Source organism: Polyodon spathula, chromosome 1 (assembly GCF_017654505.1).
Source record: "Polyodon spathula isolate WHYD16114869_AA chromosome 1, ASM1765450v1, whole genome shotgun sequence".
NCBI classification, from domain to species: domain Eukaryota; kingdom Metazoa; phylum Chordata; class Actinopteri; order Acipenseriformes; family Polyodontidae; genus Polyodon; species Polyodon spathula.
In genome coordinates this window covers 47,150,178-47,166,545 of record NC_054534.1, presented here as the reverse complement: position 1 = coordinate 47,166,545, position 16,368 = coordinate 47,150,178, and the positions used below count along the sequence as shown (strand labels likewise).

The following is a 16,368-nucleotide window of genomic DNA, read 5'->3' as shown; positions in this document are numbered from 1 at the left end:
CAAAAAGTTACAAGATCTTGGATCTACTGCGATCCAGCACAAATGAACCCCTTCGTACAGTTATATACTTTTAACATGCCACATACTATTTTTTATTGTTTTAAAAAAAAAATGTTACACTTGTAATTGTACAAAATGATATTAAATGATAAATAACCTTCATCTATTACTTTTTGCCTTTACTCAAATATACAATACAGGCTACACAGTCAAAGCGCCACGGTCATTTTGATCAATTTAAAATAAACAGTGGCGCCAAAAGTAATAAGGTATATTTAACCTTTATTTTGTGACATCCTTCATCAAATTAATTTTCTCAACACTAACATGTGATAATGTATTTACATATACCTCAAGGTTTCCCGCCGCCAGTGTAATATGATAAACTGCACGTTTTACCGCTTACTGCTTTCCGCTACCACTACCGCTCCCAGTGTAATCAGTCCTTTACCAGGTTTCTACTGCTGAAATCTGGGCATTCACAGATCATTTAAATCATCAGCCCCCAAATTAGAACACAGTATTATAAAAATCCCAAAACCCAATATTCCTTTTCAATTCGAATAACAACCATTACCGAATGGGAATAGCCTCTCTGAGCATCAATCACTGAGCATCTATAAAAAAGCTGCCCTATCAGGGCCCTGCTGTGAGGGGGAAGTCCCTCCCACCTCCTGTTGAAGAGGGACGTCCTCACAGTAGCACACTGCCATTTTCTCTCTCATCTCACTGAGACAGATCAGACTGCGTTTGCTTTCTTGAACCAAAATTGGCTGGTTTATTAGGTTTTACCCGCAAATAAATATAATTTCCACGGTTAAAATCACGCTTTCGAGCGTTACTAAAGAGTGCTCTCGCCTAATTCTCACATCAGTTTACTGACTACAGATGATTTCGACCCCTCTTCTGAGATTGGCGGCGGCCATTACTCTTTTTTCACTGCACGAGGGCTTGTGTAGTTGATATACCATGTGAGGAGCTGTTGTGGTGCTGCAAGGAGACGGCGTGGGCTCGCGGCGTCGTCCTCTACGGCGATTTAATCTGTCACAGCGACCAAAAACAAAAACCTCTCAAGCCTCGGGCTTTCCTAGCACGGCTGCACTTGCCCTCGCCGACTGAATCGGCTGCATACCTTGGCATCGACCGTGGTTTTCCCGCCTACTTACAAGGTTGAGAAAAACAGAGCCTACCTGGTCCCAATTGACTTGTTGAATCTCTTCGGAGCCGTCTACAGCCCTGCACCAACCGCGCGACACATCAGCACCGATTGACTCGGCACCTACTGTGCTCTTTTCGACGCCGATCCCAGTACTGACTGATTCGGTACAGGTGAATAGCTTAGAGGAAGTCTACAGCCCGGCATCGACAGCCCGGCACCAAGCACAGCTGCTTCACCTGCAAAGCCACGTCGGTCCAGTCGACTGGGTCCTTCACTGGGTTTCACCAGTGTGACCAGTGCTCAGTGAAGCTGTCAAGGCAGGATGAGCACCAGTCCTGCACCAGACGCCTAGGGCCAGAACACGAGGCTAAAGCACTGGCAGGTGAGCTGGACTGCTCTCCCTGTAGGAAGTGAGGAGAACTAAGCGACGGAGAGCAGCCCTATCCCCAGCAGAAAGAACTACAGAAGCGGACACAGGGGAGCTCCAGACGGTAGCTAAGGCGATGACCGACCTATTAGGGGAGTTAGGTCAGGCATAAGGGAGGTAGCTGGTGGCGACAAGGCCACGGAGGTCGCCTACAAGGTTTCGTGCCTTCCGGCTTACAGTTAGCGCCCAAGGTGGCATTCGCAGCCTGCTAGGGTGAAAGGGTCTGAACTTCACCCTCCACCCCAGAGTAGACAAGCAGGCAGAGGTAGAGTCAGCAGCAGGGGACCACCACAGGCCAGGGATAACTGGTTCTCCAGCTGGAGACAGAGGCCGGGGTCTAAGAAAGACCCACCCCCTCCCAAGCCCAAGGGAGACCGCCCCTGAGGGGCCCCGGCTGCAACCAAACCCCCCCACAACCGGACTAACCAACTGCAACGACCCATGGCAAGGCTGCACCCAGGACTCCTGGGTGCTAAAATCAACAATGAGACACGGATACGTTCTACAATTCCGCATAGGTGCGCCACCCTTCAAGGGTGTGCTCTTCAGTACCGTCGAACCAGCGAGGGTGATACACCTTCAACAGGAGATTGCCAATCTTCAAAGGAAGAATGCTGTACGCTTGGTAAGCCCAAGCAATGCCCTCAGCGGCTTTTACTCCAGGTACTTCCTGGTGCTCAAAAGGGACGGTGGTTTCAGACCAATTATGGACCTCAGGTTCCTCAACCTTTTCCTCAAACAGAGGAAGTTCAACATGTTGACAGCACAGCATATCCTCCAGTCCGTCCAACCAGGCGACTGGTTCAGATCGATCGACCTGCAAGATGCCTACTTTCCCGATCCGTCCTGCGCATAGAAAATATCTGCACTTCGCCTTTCAAGGCAACGTGTACGAATTCTGTGTGCTGCCTTTGGCCTCTCGCTGGCACCCCGCACATTTTCCAAGTGCATGGATGCAGTACTGGCTCCACTCAGGCTGCGGGGTATTCGGATCCTGAACTATCTGGACGATTGCCTAGTTTGCATGCGTTCCAAAGCACGTGCCGAGGCGCACGCCAAACAGGTCACAGATCATGTGACGAAGTTAAGGCTCTCCATACATCAACAAAAGGGCAACTTCGTAATGTCTCAGTCCACAGTGTTCCTGGGGATCAAACTGAGCTCTGTGAGCATGCTTGCCTCATTGTCGGAAGACAGGATTCAGTCACTGGAAGTCACACTCTCTCAATTCAGAGAGGATGCTCTTCTACAGGTCAAAATATTTCAAAAAGGTTGTTGGGGCCGATGGCAGCTGCCTCAAGAATCCTTCCCCTAGGGCTGCTGAGAATGTGCCCGCTTCAAGCCTAGGTAAATACGCTCAAGTTGAACCCGATCCACGATTGATACCAGCTGGTGCGAGTGTCCATACAATACCGGAAGACACTGGAGTAGTGGCTCCGCCCCGGCAATCTGCGCCTCGGCTCTCTCCTCGGCTGCCCTTACAGAAGGGAAGTGATCACTACAGACGCCTCCAGCCTTGGCTGGGGAGCAGTCTAGAATGGGAGAGGAATAAGAGGTCAGTGGAAGGGACATTGGTAGCAAGCGCATATAAATGCCCAAGAGCTGCAAGCAGTGAACCTGACGTTATCTCACTTTCGACAGTAGTTACTGCGAAAGCATGTGCTGGTCTGGACGGGCAATACTACAGTGGTAGCCTACATAAACCACCATGGCAGCCTGCGCGTGCCAGGCCTTCACCACGCAGCGCACAGACTCCTGTCCCGGACGCACAGAAACTTGCATTCCACTTGCATTCCACAGTTCACCTCCCCGGTGTGGACAACAAGGCAGCAGACCTCCTGTCCAGAAGAACTTCAGATAGCTCGGAGTGGAGGCTGCATCCTCAAGTGGTGAAACAGATGTGGGAGAGGTTTCGACGGGCACGAGTCGACCTCTGCCACAGCCGAGTCCACTCATTGCCCCCTATGTTCCCCATGAAGAGAGACAGGGGGGGCCTGGGAGTAGACGCACTAGCTCACCCCTGGCCACAGGGGCTATTGTATGCGTTCCCTCCACTACCATTATCAGAGAGGTTTTGCTGGTTGCACCCAGATGGCCGAGGTGCCCCTGGTTTGCTCTCCTCTCCGACGTGTCGGATCAGCTGTGGCAGCTCCCGTTGCGCAGGGACCTCCTGAGCCAAGCGGAGGGGCTATTATGGCACCTGAACCCAGCCCAACTCCAACTATGGGTCTGGCTGTGGAACGGAGCCATCTATTTAGACGAGGTTCGCCAGATGTAGTATTAGAGACACTACAGTCTGCTAGGGCGCCGAGCACTAGAGCTCGGTACACACATAAATGGAAAGTTTTGCCAGACTGGTGCCTTGCCAAAGGCTCTGCTAATTTAGTCTAGTGTGAAAAATAGTATCTGTAATTGAATAAAACAGCCTAGGCTGTAGTTATTTAATACTTTCCCTTTCAAATCAGCACTGAAAAATGTATATTTCATAGTTTTCATTAGATATGCATGTTATGCGCTAGAAGTATCTTAAGACTAAGAATTTAATAGTCTTTTATAAAAATATGTGCATGGCACGCCTAGCCGGAACTAGTTAAGCCTCTCATCATGTGACGGAGTTCACAGTTTAGGTTTCATTTTGAGTCTATTGCTTGGTCAGCTAGACAAAGGGGGCGTGTATGTGTGTGTGTATATATATGTATATATATACACACAGAGAGAGAGAGAGAGTAGTCATAGAAAGTCTACACCCCCTTTCAAAATGTTCACCTTTTGTTGTCTTTAGCCTGGAATTAAAATGCATTAAAATAGTTGTTTGTTTGTTTTTTCATTTATCTACACATCCTACCCCATAACTTCCAAGTAAAAAAAAATAATCTAGAAATTTGTAAATTAAAAATAAAAAATAAAAATAGCTTGGTTGGATAACTGTCCACCCCCCTTGTAATAGCAATCCTAAATTAGCTCAGGTGTAATTAATCGCCTTCAAAATCACACACCAAGTTAAGTGGCTTCCACCTGCGTTAAATTGTAGTGATCACATGATTTCAGGATAAATTCAGCAGTTCCTGTAGGTTTCCTCTGCTGGGTAGTGCATTTCAAAGCAAAGACTCAACCATGAGCACCAACGCGCTTTCAAAAGAACTCTGGGACAAAGTTGTTGAAAGGCACAGATCAGGGGAGGGGTATAAATAAATATCAAAGTCCTTCAATATCCCTTGGAGCACAGTCAAGACAATTACTAAGAAATGGAAGGTGTATGGCATCACCAAGACCCTGCCTAGAGGAGGCCGTCCTTCCCAACAGGATGACCGAGCAAGATGACGAATGATCAGAGGCGCTACCAAGAGGCCAATGGCAAATTTGCAAGAACTACAAGCTTTTATAGCCAAAACAACAATATCCCAAGCATTCCACAAATCTGGCCTGTATGATAGGATGGCAAGGAGGAAGCCACACTCAAGTCCACCTTGAATCTCATTTGAAGTATTCAAAAAAACACTCAGGAGAGTCTTGTTTTGTGGTCTGACAAAAGTAAAATTGAACTTTTTGGCCTAAATGCAAAGCCTTATGTTTGGCGCAAACCCAACACAGCGCATCACCCAAAGAACACCATCCCTACTGTGAAGCACGGTGGTGGCAGCATCATGTTATGGGGATGTTTCTCATCGGCAGGGACTGGGGCACTTGTCAGGATAGAAGGGAAAATGAATGGAGCAAAGTACAGAGAAGTCCTTGAGGAAAACCTGCTGCCCTCTGCAAGAAAGCTGAAACTGGAACGGAAGTTCACCTTTCAGCATGACAACAACCCAAAGCACACCGCCAAAGCTGCACTGGAGTGGCTAAGGAACAAAAAGTTAATTGTCCTTGAGTGGCTCAGTCAGAGCCCCGACCTAAATCCAATCGAAAATTTGTGTGACATGAAGATTCTTGTCATTCAACGCTCCCCAGGGAACTTGACAGAGCTTGAACAGTTTTGTAAAGAAGAATGGTCAAATATTGCCAAATCTAGGTATGCAAAGTTGGTAGAGACCTATCCCAAATGACTCACAGCTATAATTGCTGCCAAAGGTGCTTCCACCAAGTATTAACTCAGGGGGTGGAGACTTATCCAATTATCAGTTTTGTATTTTAATATATAATTTTTTCTCAATAAAAACTTTTTTCCCCCCTTAACAGTGAGGAGTATGGTGTGTAGCTAAGTGGAAAAAAATCCTAATTTAAATGCATGAAACTGACAAACTGACACAACAAAATATGAAAAAAGTTCAACGGGGTGTAGACTTTCTACAGGCACTGTGTGTGTGTTTGTGTGTGTATATATGTGACCAAACGTGACTTTTTTTTGGAAAAGTGTTTTTTATATTTTTACATATATTCTCATCTGTACCACATATAGTATGCCTAGTATGCCTTATCCTGTGGCAAATTAAATACTATGAAAGAATTTTGTGGCCTTTCATTTGATATGTTACATGCATGCAGTGCAAATATCCAGTAGTAAACATACAGTAGTACAGTAGTGAAACAGGCAAATAGGAAAGCGTGTAAAGAGTAAAAAAAAAAAGAAAATAAAAAAAAAAAAAAAAAAAAAAATGGAGCGCTGGTTTAAAAGAAAAGCACCTTCTGTTCTTTGCAAAAACTTCACGTCAGGCAATGGCAAAATCAATGGAGAGTGCACTGTCTCAGTGATGAACAGCTGTTAGGTCTCCTGAAGGCAGCATATTTTAAACCAATACCAGTGTGAATGCTGATTTATGTAATATATATATATATATATATATATATATATATATATATATATATATATATATATATAGTTTTTTTATATGCAAAAGTGCATTTTTGCCATTCCCCCCTAAAATTTTGGTATCCCCACCACCCCCCATTGGCTACAGCATAGGGAGGAAATACCCCAGCACATAAAAATGAACTTCAAGCCCTGGCTTGTTTTGTGTTGTGTGTGTGCATATACACTGAACACTCATAGTACTGTAAATCCAAAATTAGTTATTTTTGTAATGTTTTGTGTTACTTGCAGTATTCTACAAGTATACTGATGTTATTTGTTATGAATTAAACATATTCGAAGCATTTAAAAAAAGAAAAAAACATTTTGTGGGTATTTACTTTTGTTTTTACTTTCCAGTTCGGTAAATTCAGATTATACCTAATATGAGAGTGTTCTCCTTGGTATTTACAGGTTCTACAGACAGTCAACTATTGTAAAAAGTATTACACTAAATGTTTTAAATGGTTAAATACACTAACTAACATAATAGACTAAAACCCTCTCAATCACGTCTCAGAAAGCTAAAATACGCACCTGTCAAACAATTGTGTAAAATCAACACACTTAATCTCATAGAGAAAACATTGTTTTGTTAATGATCCTCAGCTGTTTAGAAATGTATAGTATACTGTATACTTAAGGTGGATAATTTAGCTGATACAAGCCCTAATGTCAAGTGATGTCAGTCGGCCCTCAAAAACATAGGATTTTCAATCTGCAAAGGTTTAAAGGTATCGCTAAATCATTAAAAAAATATTTTTAAATGGCAGTTTAACAGAACAAGCTCACTGAAACAAACTTGTTTTTGCTGTCAGATCAGGACTTCACTGAGAGTATTCGAGCTGCTGCATGCCATTTCCCATACTATAACTGAATACAATTACAGGTGCAGTCACCAATTCCATACACAACATTTGCAAAATATCTAAAATAAACATGCTGAGTTCACTGCAGTCATTAGCTGCATAGATCAACCATTCAGCAGAATGCAGCAACAGACAAGTGAGTACACACATCAAGTTACTGTTTTAGTATCACTAGTGTCTTAGCAAGTTTATGCACTTTACCCTTTCCAGGCAGGATTTAGACTGCTAAGCTCAGAAGTTGAATATTATTTTACTGTTTACAGAATTCCGAACATGGTAAAATGTAAAAAGGTAAACTGGCAGAAAAAAAAAAGTTAAGTTAAAAGTTTAAAAAGAAATATAAATAATTATAATAATAATAAAAAAAGGTTTCCCCAATAACAATCTATCCTCCTACTCCCCCATTTCATTGTTTCAGGTCCCAAAACATGGTGCTACACATAAAGGAATGACCCCACAAGTGATATAAACATAATTTGTTTCAATAACGATTACATAAAATTCAGAACATTCTGGAATATAAAATAGTCCCAGAAATTACAAAGTAAAATTACAAACTTTTTTCAATAACTATGTATGTATTCACTTCTTCATGAAGTGCACACCTATGCTATGCTATCACTAATAACTATTTTAAAAACTTGAAAATCAAGAATAAAAACCGCCTTTTTATCTTTAGTATTATAGTTGTACACATACATCAAACGAAACATGTCAACATACTGCACTGTACATTTTCCACATTTATGGTCCCCCCTCCATCAACCCCACAGCAATAAAATAAAAAAAATAACACCTTCACCCTCCCACCTCCCAGAGAAATCATATCATTGTATCTATCTTTTTCATTTTTATATTAATAGTTTATTTAACTGCATAAGAAAAAGCTAAAATTATACTCACTTTGAAGTATAGATAAGCTCTGGACCAGTAAAAGTGTTTCATTTTAAAAGCAGTACAACAATTCAGTGTCTTAACAAATGTCAGAGAATTTTGTGTCTCAATCATAGGTGCCGAACTTTGTTAAAAAGTGGGGGGCAAACTGAAGGACTAACTGCAGAGCGTAGACAGGCAAATGTATTTTTTTTTTAAATTTTATTTAACAAGCTCTAAGAAACCAAGCAAACCTTGCTGTTGTGAAGTTAGTCTTAGTAATTGCAAACCTACAAAACTGGGCAGGTATTTCAGCATAAATTGTTCATTGTATACTTACTGAGCATGCATTAATTACAAATACAAGCAAGTAGCACCAAATGACAGAACCAGTACCAATGGTGTCTCTGCACAGTGATGCACCTGGAATTCCCACATGTAAGTTTATTAAAAAGTGTTAAACAAAGAAAAGCAAAGTACTGTTCTTTTGAAGATAATTATTCCCCAAGTATGGCAGTTCAAAATACTTTTTTGCGGAATAAAAGAATTTCAACAACAGTATACATTTAACAGTATAAACTTAGTTGCAGGAAGGACCAGTCTAGTTGTTTCTTATTTTATACCATTAAAATGGTTTTATTGCTCTAAGAAATTGTCTTTGCCTTTGTGCTTGCTTCTAAATATGGTCCATTAAGTTAGAGGGCAAAGTGTACCCATAACAAAATAACTGCTGCTAGTGCAACCAAGTAATTTCTTGCTAGTTTTTAAAATATTTATTTTTTACTTTAAATATTTGGGCAAGTTTTACACATGGTTCAGATGGCTAATCTTTTTTTTTTTTTTTTTTTTTTTTCTCCTTCGAGCTGTGACCTGGCAAAGGTCAATCTAAAGTGAAAGTGACCCTGACCAGAACAATCACCCTGGGCTCAACTCAGACGCCACCATCACCTCGTTCAACTCGAGAAAAAAAAATACCAGGAGCACCTAACTCACTTCTGGCAAGTTGCCAGAAAAGGTTAAGTGACGAGTTTTATTCCAACTTCAGCCTAACCCTTTACCCTCAGGGACAACCCTTCCAAACTTTTTGAAACACTTTTGGTTTCAAGTACCCCCACTGTCATTAACCCTTCTGAAAAGTGACAGGGTGTGCTTCTAATGGCACTAGCTTGGAACCGAGGGGTTATGAACTTGCGTATGGAACTTTGTAGATTTCTTTGTTACAATGACATATTCGAAACTACCAAAACCTCACGTTTTAAAAACTACAAACTGACAGAAAACACAAAATCTGGATTACTGTGGTAAACTTAAATAACTTGATGGGTTAACAAATTCCAGGGTTACTAGAATTTCACATCTACTCCTACTGGTTGGTTAGCAACTGCTATAGAAACCAGACATCAAAGTTCAGTAATCATCACATTTTTAATTATTGCGGGAGTAAACTGGAATGGGGAGGAAGATTTTTTTCACAATATTCTTCCTTCATAGAACATGTTGTCAGGGAAGGGTCACTTGAAGGTGTTCAGTCAAGCAGGATGCATAACCTTCAATTGTGCTTCATCATCACAGACGTTCAACTCCTCCAGCGAACAATTTGTTGTCATACAACAGCTTCACCTAGTCACCAACAACTGGACAACTGCACCTTTCAACACTGTCACCACAAGGAATTCCAGACTTTAACTGGTAAATGAGACCTTTATCTTGCCTGGTGTATCGGGTACAAAGTGGTGCGATTCCCTGAAGCCAGTGGTGATCTCTCCGTTTCTTCCTCTCTTTCCTTGTGGTTTCTCTCCAACAAAAGAAAAGTTAATGATAGGGTGTGGTGCCTACCTGATTGGCCAACCATTCATGAGAAAGCCATTTGCTGCATTCTCATGCTGGCCAAATCAGTCAATTAAGCCTCCTGGGCAGGCACACCTGAAAGTCTTTGGAGTTGAAGTCTTCAGTGGCAGGGAGCCTCTACCTTGCCACAATGGGCCAAGTCCTATTTCTTCAGGATGTGCCTGTTTCCACTCTGTATGGCTCCAGGACAGTGTAGTGTTCAAAACAACATGGCATCCACGCTGCATTGTCAAGATGGCAGAAGGCATGCATATGCAAAACGGTGGGGTAAACTGTTTTTTTGAAAAAGTTAATTTTCCATTATTTTTTCAACACCGAAAGTTTGCCAAGATTATCTATTTTTTGCGTTTTCTATCAGTTTGTAGTTTTTAAAACGCACCTTAGTGAGGTTTTGGTCATTTCAAATGTGTCACTGTAACAAAGAAATCTAAGTTCCACACGCAATTCATAACCCCTCAGCTCTAAGCTAGTGCCACTGGAAGCACACACTGTCACATTTTACCGTAGATCAAACCCCAGACAATGCAGTATTGAAGAATATCACAAGTTCTGTTACGTCTACGTGGTACTTTAGCCTCACCAAAGTGGCCATAAGCAATGCTCAAATAACAAATGCAACTTCAAAAAAGCAAAATCCGCAGATAACAAAATGCTTTGTTTGATTCTTGTAGATCTCATCAGCATCTATCCAAAAATATGTTTAGGTGATTTTCTGGAGCCCCCCCCAACCCCAACCCCACTTGAGTTATTTCGGCCAAAACTTGGTAGAAATATCAAAAATTCAAATTTTAGTGGGGTTAATGACAGTGGGGGGACTTGAAACCAAAAGCGTTTAACAAAATTTGGAAGAGTGGTCCCTAAAGTTCTTACAGCAATACAAATACCCCTTTGACACTGGCAACTCGACCCGTTGTTGACCTTTGCCAGTTCACAACTTGAAGGGGAAATACAAAAAAAAAAAAAGAGATTTGCATGTCTGAACTCAGCGAGCCCAAAAACCCCCAGGTGAATTTTTCTAGCAAAATCTGAGACTGTTGGGCAACAAATTTCCCCTTTTCTGGTTGAGTTGACGTGGAATTACCCGTACATTATTTTATATCATTAACAAGGGCTGAACAATGGCAAGAGTAGAAGCAAACATATTTTAAAATTACCTTAAGATTTCAGGAACATGCCTTTAAAGTAAAATGACACTATTGTCGTTTTTTTATACACTAACAAGCTTACTTGACTTGAAAAAACATCTTAAATGGTGCCAAGCACACTTCCACTTGGTTTGATTGAATAAGTATTAGCCTACACAAAAAGCTTCAATATGAAAGCTGAAAATTAACTTCAACTAAACAAGTTATCGTTAACTTTAGTGGTTATAAATAGTGCAGTGCAGACTATGGGTCAAAACAATGTTCGTTTACAGTGTGTTTTATTTATTTATTTTTATTAATGCTGGACTTAGAGTCTTCTGAATGTCGTTCCTTTTATTTTTTTTCATTTAAAAAGGCAAAGGCATAAAACTATATAGTGTGTATACACTGAGCAAAAAAAGTAGTGGCAAAATAGTTTGCCTCCCCTGTGCTCTACAGGTTAGGTGCCTATGGTCTCAGAGTTACAGTTCAGCAGGAGAAGAATACACTAAAAAGGTCACAAAAACATGCGAAAACATTTACAGTTTTCCACGATAAATATATACCCCTCTAAAATTTTACTTCTACAGACGGAACACTTTTACCCACAAGGATTAGTGCAGAGTGTAACCTTAGTTCTGGCCTCTGCAAAATAAAAACAAACAGACTTTCGCAATTGAGAAAGCTTCCATTTCGTTAATGCTTCCGGAGGTAATAGCAGGCAGGGAAATTGTCCAAGGACAGGAATTTCAGCTCTGCTGCATGTAGGGACTCTGGTGGCAGTCTTATAAATGCGTCCAGGACTACACTGAGCCGCCAGACAGGGACAAGATCCTTCCTAGGGGTCTTAACCTCCGAGCACCCTTAAATTGTCCAGCCAGGAAGCGTGCTCTGACCTAGAGCTGCAGAACTGTAGAGTCTGGATAAAAAGAGAGCCCGGCACCTGACTCAGCAGGTCCCAACAGGCCAGCAAACTCCCACAGCTGACTGGAGCTACAGCAGCTGTGCCAGTGTACAGACTCAGCTCCTGGGCCACTTCAGGGCTACTAAAAGCGCCTGAGCCTGGTCTTGCATGATCTTTTTCAAGGACAGTGGAAGCAGTAGCACTGATGAAAAGCTTGGACCATCTGTGGGCCAGGACATATATACAGACCAAGTGACCACTCTCCATTAGGGAATACCAGTGGGGACTATGGGTGGATTCCTGAGTCATAAGAGATCTATCTCCGTGAACCTAAACTTCTCCAATATGAGGTTACCATTCTGAATTGTGGGGGCCGCCTCTCGAGAGGTCCACCGCCCAGTTCCTCAAGTTTGGTAATGGTTACATTTTGTACTTGAAAGGGAACAGCAATCTTAAACCGAGACATACTCTACCTAAGCATTGCTGCATAGGTATCCTCAGTATCCCAATTTTTTTTGTCACAAACAACTACCTTAATGTAGTTTTTTACAATTTTTTTGAAGCACATCAAAGTTTTAAAGTATATATATATATATATATATATATATATATATATATATATATATATATATATATATATATATATATATATATATATATATATATATATATAGTGGCTTGCGAAAGTATTGACCCCCCTTGGCATTTTTCCTATTTTGTTGCCTTACAACCTGGAATTAAAATTGATTTTTATTTGGATTTCATGTAATGGACATACACAAAATAGTCCAAATTGGTGAAGTGAAATGAAAAAAATAACTTGTTTCAAAAAATTCTAAAAAATAAATAACGGAAAAGTGGTGCGTGCATATGTATTCACCCCCTTTGCTATTAAGCCTCTAAATAAGATCTGGTGAAACCAATTACCTTCAGAAGTCACATAATTAGTTAAATAAAGTCCACCTGTGTGCAATCTAAGTGTCACATGGTCTCAGTATATATACACCTGTTCTGAAAGGCCCCAGAGTCTGCAACACCACTAAGCAAGGGGCACCACCAAGCAAGCAGCACCATGAAGACCAATGAGCTATCCAAACAGGTCAGGGACAAAGTTGTGGAGAAGTACAGATCAGGGTTGGGTTATAAAAAAATATCAGAAACTTTGAACATCCCACGGAGCACGATTAAAGCCATTATTAAAAAATGGAAAGAATATGGCACCACAACAAACCTGGCAAGAGAGGGCCGCCCACCAAAACTGACGGACCAGGCAAGGAGGGCATTAATCACAGAGGCAACAAAGAGACCAAAGATAACCATGAAGGAGCTGCAAAGCTCCACAGCGGAGATTGGAGTATCTGGCCATAGGACCACTTTAAGCCGTACACTCCACAGAGCTGGGCTTTACGGAAGAGTGGCCAGAAAAAAGCCATTGCTTAAAGAAAAAAATAAGCAAACAGGTTTGGTGTTCGCCAAAAGGCATATGGGAGACTCCCCAAACATATGGAAGAAGGTACTCTGGTCAGATGAGACTAAAATTGAGCTTTTTGGCCATCAAGGAAAACGCTATGTCTGGCGCAAACCCAACACCTCTCATCACCCCGAGAACACCATCCCCACAGTGAAGCATGGTGGTGGCAGCATCATGTTGTGGGGATGTTTTTCATCGGCAGGGACTGGGAAACTGGTCAGAATTGAAGGAATGATGGATGGCGCTGAATACAGGGAAATTCTTGAGGGAAACCTGTTTCAGTCTTCCAGAGATTTGAGACTGGGACAGAGGTTCACCTTCCAGCAGGACAATGACCCTAAGAATACTGCTAAAGCAACACTCGAGTGGTTTAAAGGGAAACATTTAAATGTCTTGGAATGGCCTAGTCAAAGCCCAGACCACAATCCAATTGAGAATCTGTGGTATGACTTGAAGATTGCTGTACACCAGCGGAACCCATCCAACTTGAAGGAGCTGGAGCAGTTTTGCCTTGAAGAATGGGCAAAAATCCCAGTGGCTAGATGTGCCAAGCTTATAGATACAGATACATACACTCCAAGAGACTTGCAGCTGTAATTGCTGCAAAAGGTGGCTCTACAAAGTATTGACTTTGGGGGGGTGAATACTTATGCACGCTCAAGTTTTCTGTTTTTTTTGTCTTATTTCTTATTTGTTTCACAATAAAAAATATTTTGCATCTTCAAAGTGGTAGGCATGTTGTGTAAATCAAATGATACAAACCCCCAAAAAATCAATTTTAATTCCAGGTTGTAAGGCAACAAAATAGGAAAAACGCCAAGGGGGGTCAATACTTTCGCAAGCCACTGTATACACACACACACACACACACACACACACATACAGTGCCTTGCAAAAGTATTCAGACCCCTGACCAATTCTCTCATATTACTGAATTACAAATGGTACAATTGCAACTTCGTTCTGTTAGATATTTTATTTTTAAACACTGAAACTCAGAATCAATTATTTTAAGGTGACATTGGTTTTATGTTGGGAAATATTTTTAAGAAAAATAAAAAACTGAAATATCTTGCTTGCATAAGTATTCAACCCTTGTGCTGTGGAAGCTCCCAGTTTGCACTGATGAAAGAAATTGCCTTACCACTGGCCTCCATCTGTGAACCATTAAAGTTGCTGTCACATTTTCTGGATAAAAACCCCAGTGTTGAAGGATCATTGGTAAGGCTATGAATATGAAGGAAAATGAAGACCAAAGAGCATTCTACAGAAGTTAGAGATAAAGTAATACAAATGCATAGATTAGGGAAAGGGTACAAAATAATATCCAAGTGTTTGGATATCCCAGTGAGCACAGCTGGATCAATAATCAGGAAGTGGGAGCTGCATCACACCACCCAGGCACTGCCAAGTAAAGGCTGTCCTTCAAAAATCAGCGCTCAAACAAGAAGGAGATTTGTGAGAGAAGCCACAGAGGCCAACAATCACTTTGAAGGAGCTACAGAGTTCAGTGGCTGGGAGTGGAGTAATGGTGCACCAGTCAACCATATCAAGAGCTCTGCATAACACTGAACTGTATGGGAGGGTGGAAAGAAAGAAGCCATTACTCAAAAAGTACCATCTGAAAGCATGTCTGGAGTTTGCCAGAAAGCATGAGAGTGACCCAGCTGTGATGTGGGAAAATGTTTTGTGGTCAGATGAGACCAAGATAGAGCTTTTTGGCCAAAACTCAAAGCGCTATGTGTAACAAACCTAACACTGCCCATGTCAAGACACACCATCCCTACAGTGAAGTATGGTGGTGGCAGCATTATGCTGTGGGGATGCTTCTCATCAGCAGGGACTGCGCATCTTGTTACAATTGAAGGAAGAATGGATGGAGCAAAATACAGGAAAATACTGCAAGAGAATCTGCTTCAGTTCGCTAAAAAACTGAATCTTGGGAGGAAATTCACCTTACAGCAGGACAATGATCCCAAGCACAAGACCAAAGCAACATTGGAGTGGCTCAAGAACAAAAAGGTGAATGTCCTACAGTGGCCCAGTCAAAGTCCTGATCTCAATCCCACTGAGAATCTGTGGCACTATTTGAAAATTGTGGTCCACAAGCGTCGTCCAACCAACCTGAACAACCTGGAGCAAATCTGCCAAGAAGAATGGGCCAAAATCACTCCGACACTGTGTGCAAAGCTAGTACATACTTACCCCAAAAGACTTAAAGCTGTTATTGCAGCGAAAGGTGGCTCTACCAAATATTAATGTGTGGGAGTTGACTACTTATGCAAGCAAGATATTTCAGTTTTTTATTTTTCTTAAATATTTCCCAACATAAAACCATGTCACCTTACAATAACTGATTTTCAGTTCCAGTGTTTTAAAATAAAATATCAAACAGAACGAAATTTCAATGTACCATTTGTAATTCAGTAATATGAGAGAATTGGTCAGGGGTCTGAATACTTTTGCAAGGCACTGTATATATATATATATATATATATATATATATATATATATATATATATATATATATACACACACATACACACACACACACACACACACACACATATACACACACAGTCATAACAACCCCCCCGGGACCTCGCGAAATGTTTGTTATATAAGGTTGTTCACTACAATAGGGTTTGGCAATTTGCTGTATCAGAATAATGAAGAAATGCCCAAATTGAACATCTTTATACAGTATACAGTAGTTATTTCAAGACAACTTCACATTGATCAACATTTGAACTGTACATTTAAAAGAAAACAGTAAATAAAAATATAAAAAGTACACTTATGCTGCATACACCAATTGCATGCCCTTTCTCATGAAAAATACACCCAGCGTTGATTACTTCATATTTTTGCTGTTTCAATTTTGTTTCCTCCTCATGCCTGTTGCCA

The 16,368-nt window shown here is 41.3% G+C and overlaps 1 protein-coding gene across 1 annotated transcript in view; it reads right to left on the bottom strand.

Annotated features, from left to right (window-relative positions):
• Positions 1 to 16,368, bottom strand: part of melk (maternal embryonic leucine zipper kinase) — a 70,679-nt gene that overhangs the window by 18,439 nt on the left and 35,872 nt on the right. The gene's annotated exons all lie outside the window — the stretch shown is intronic.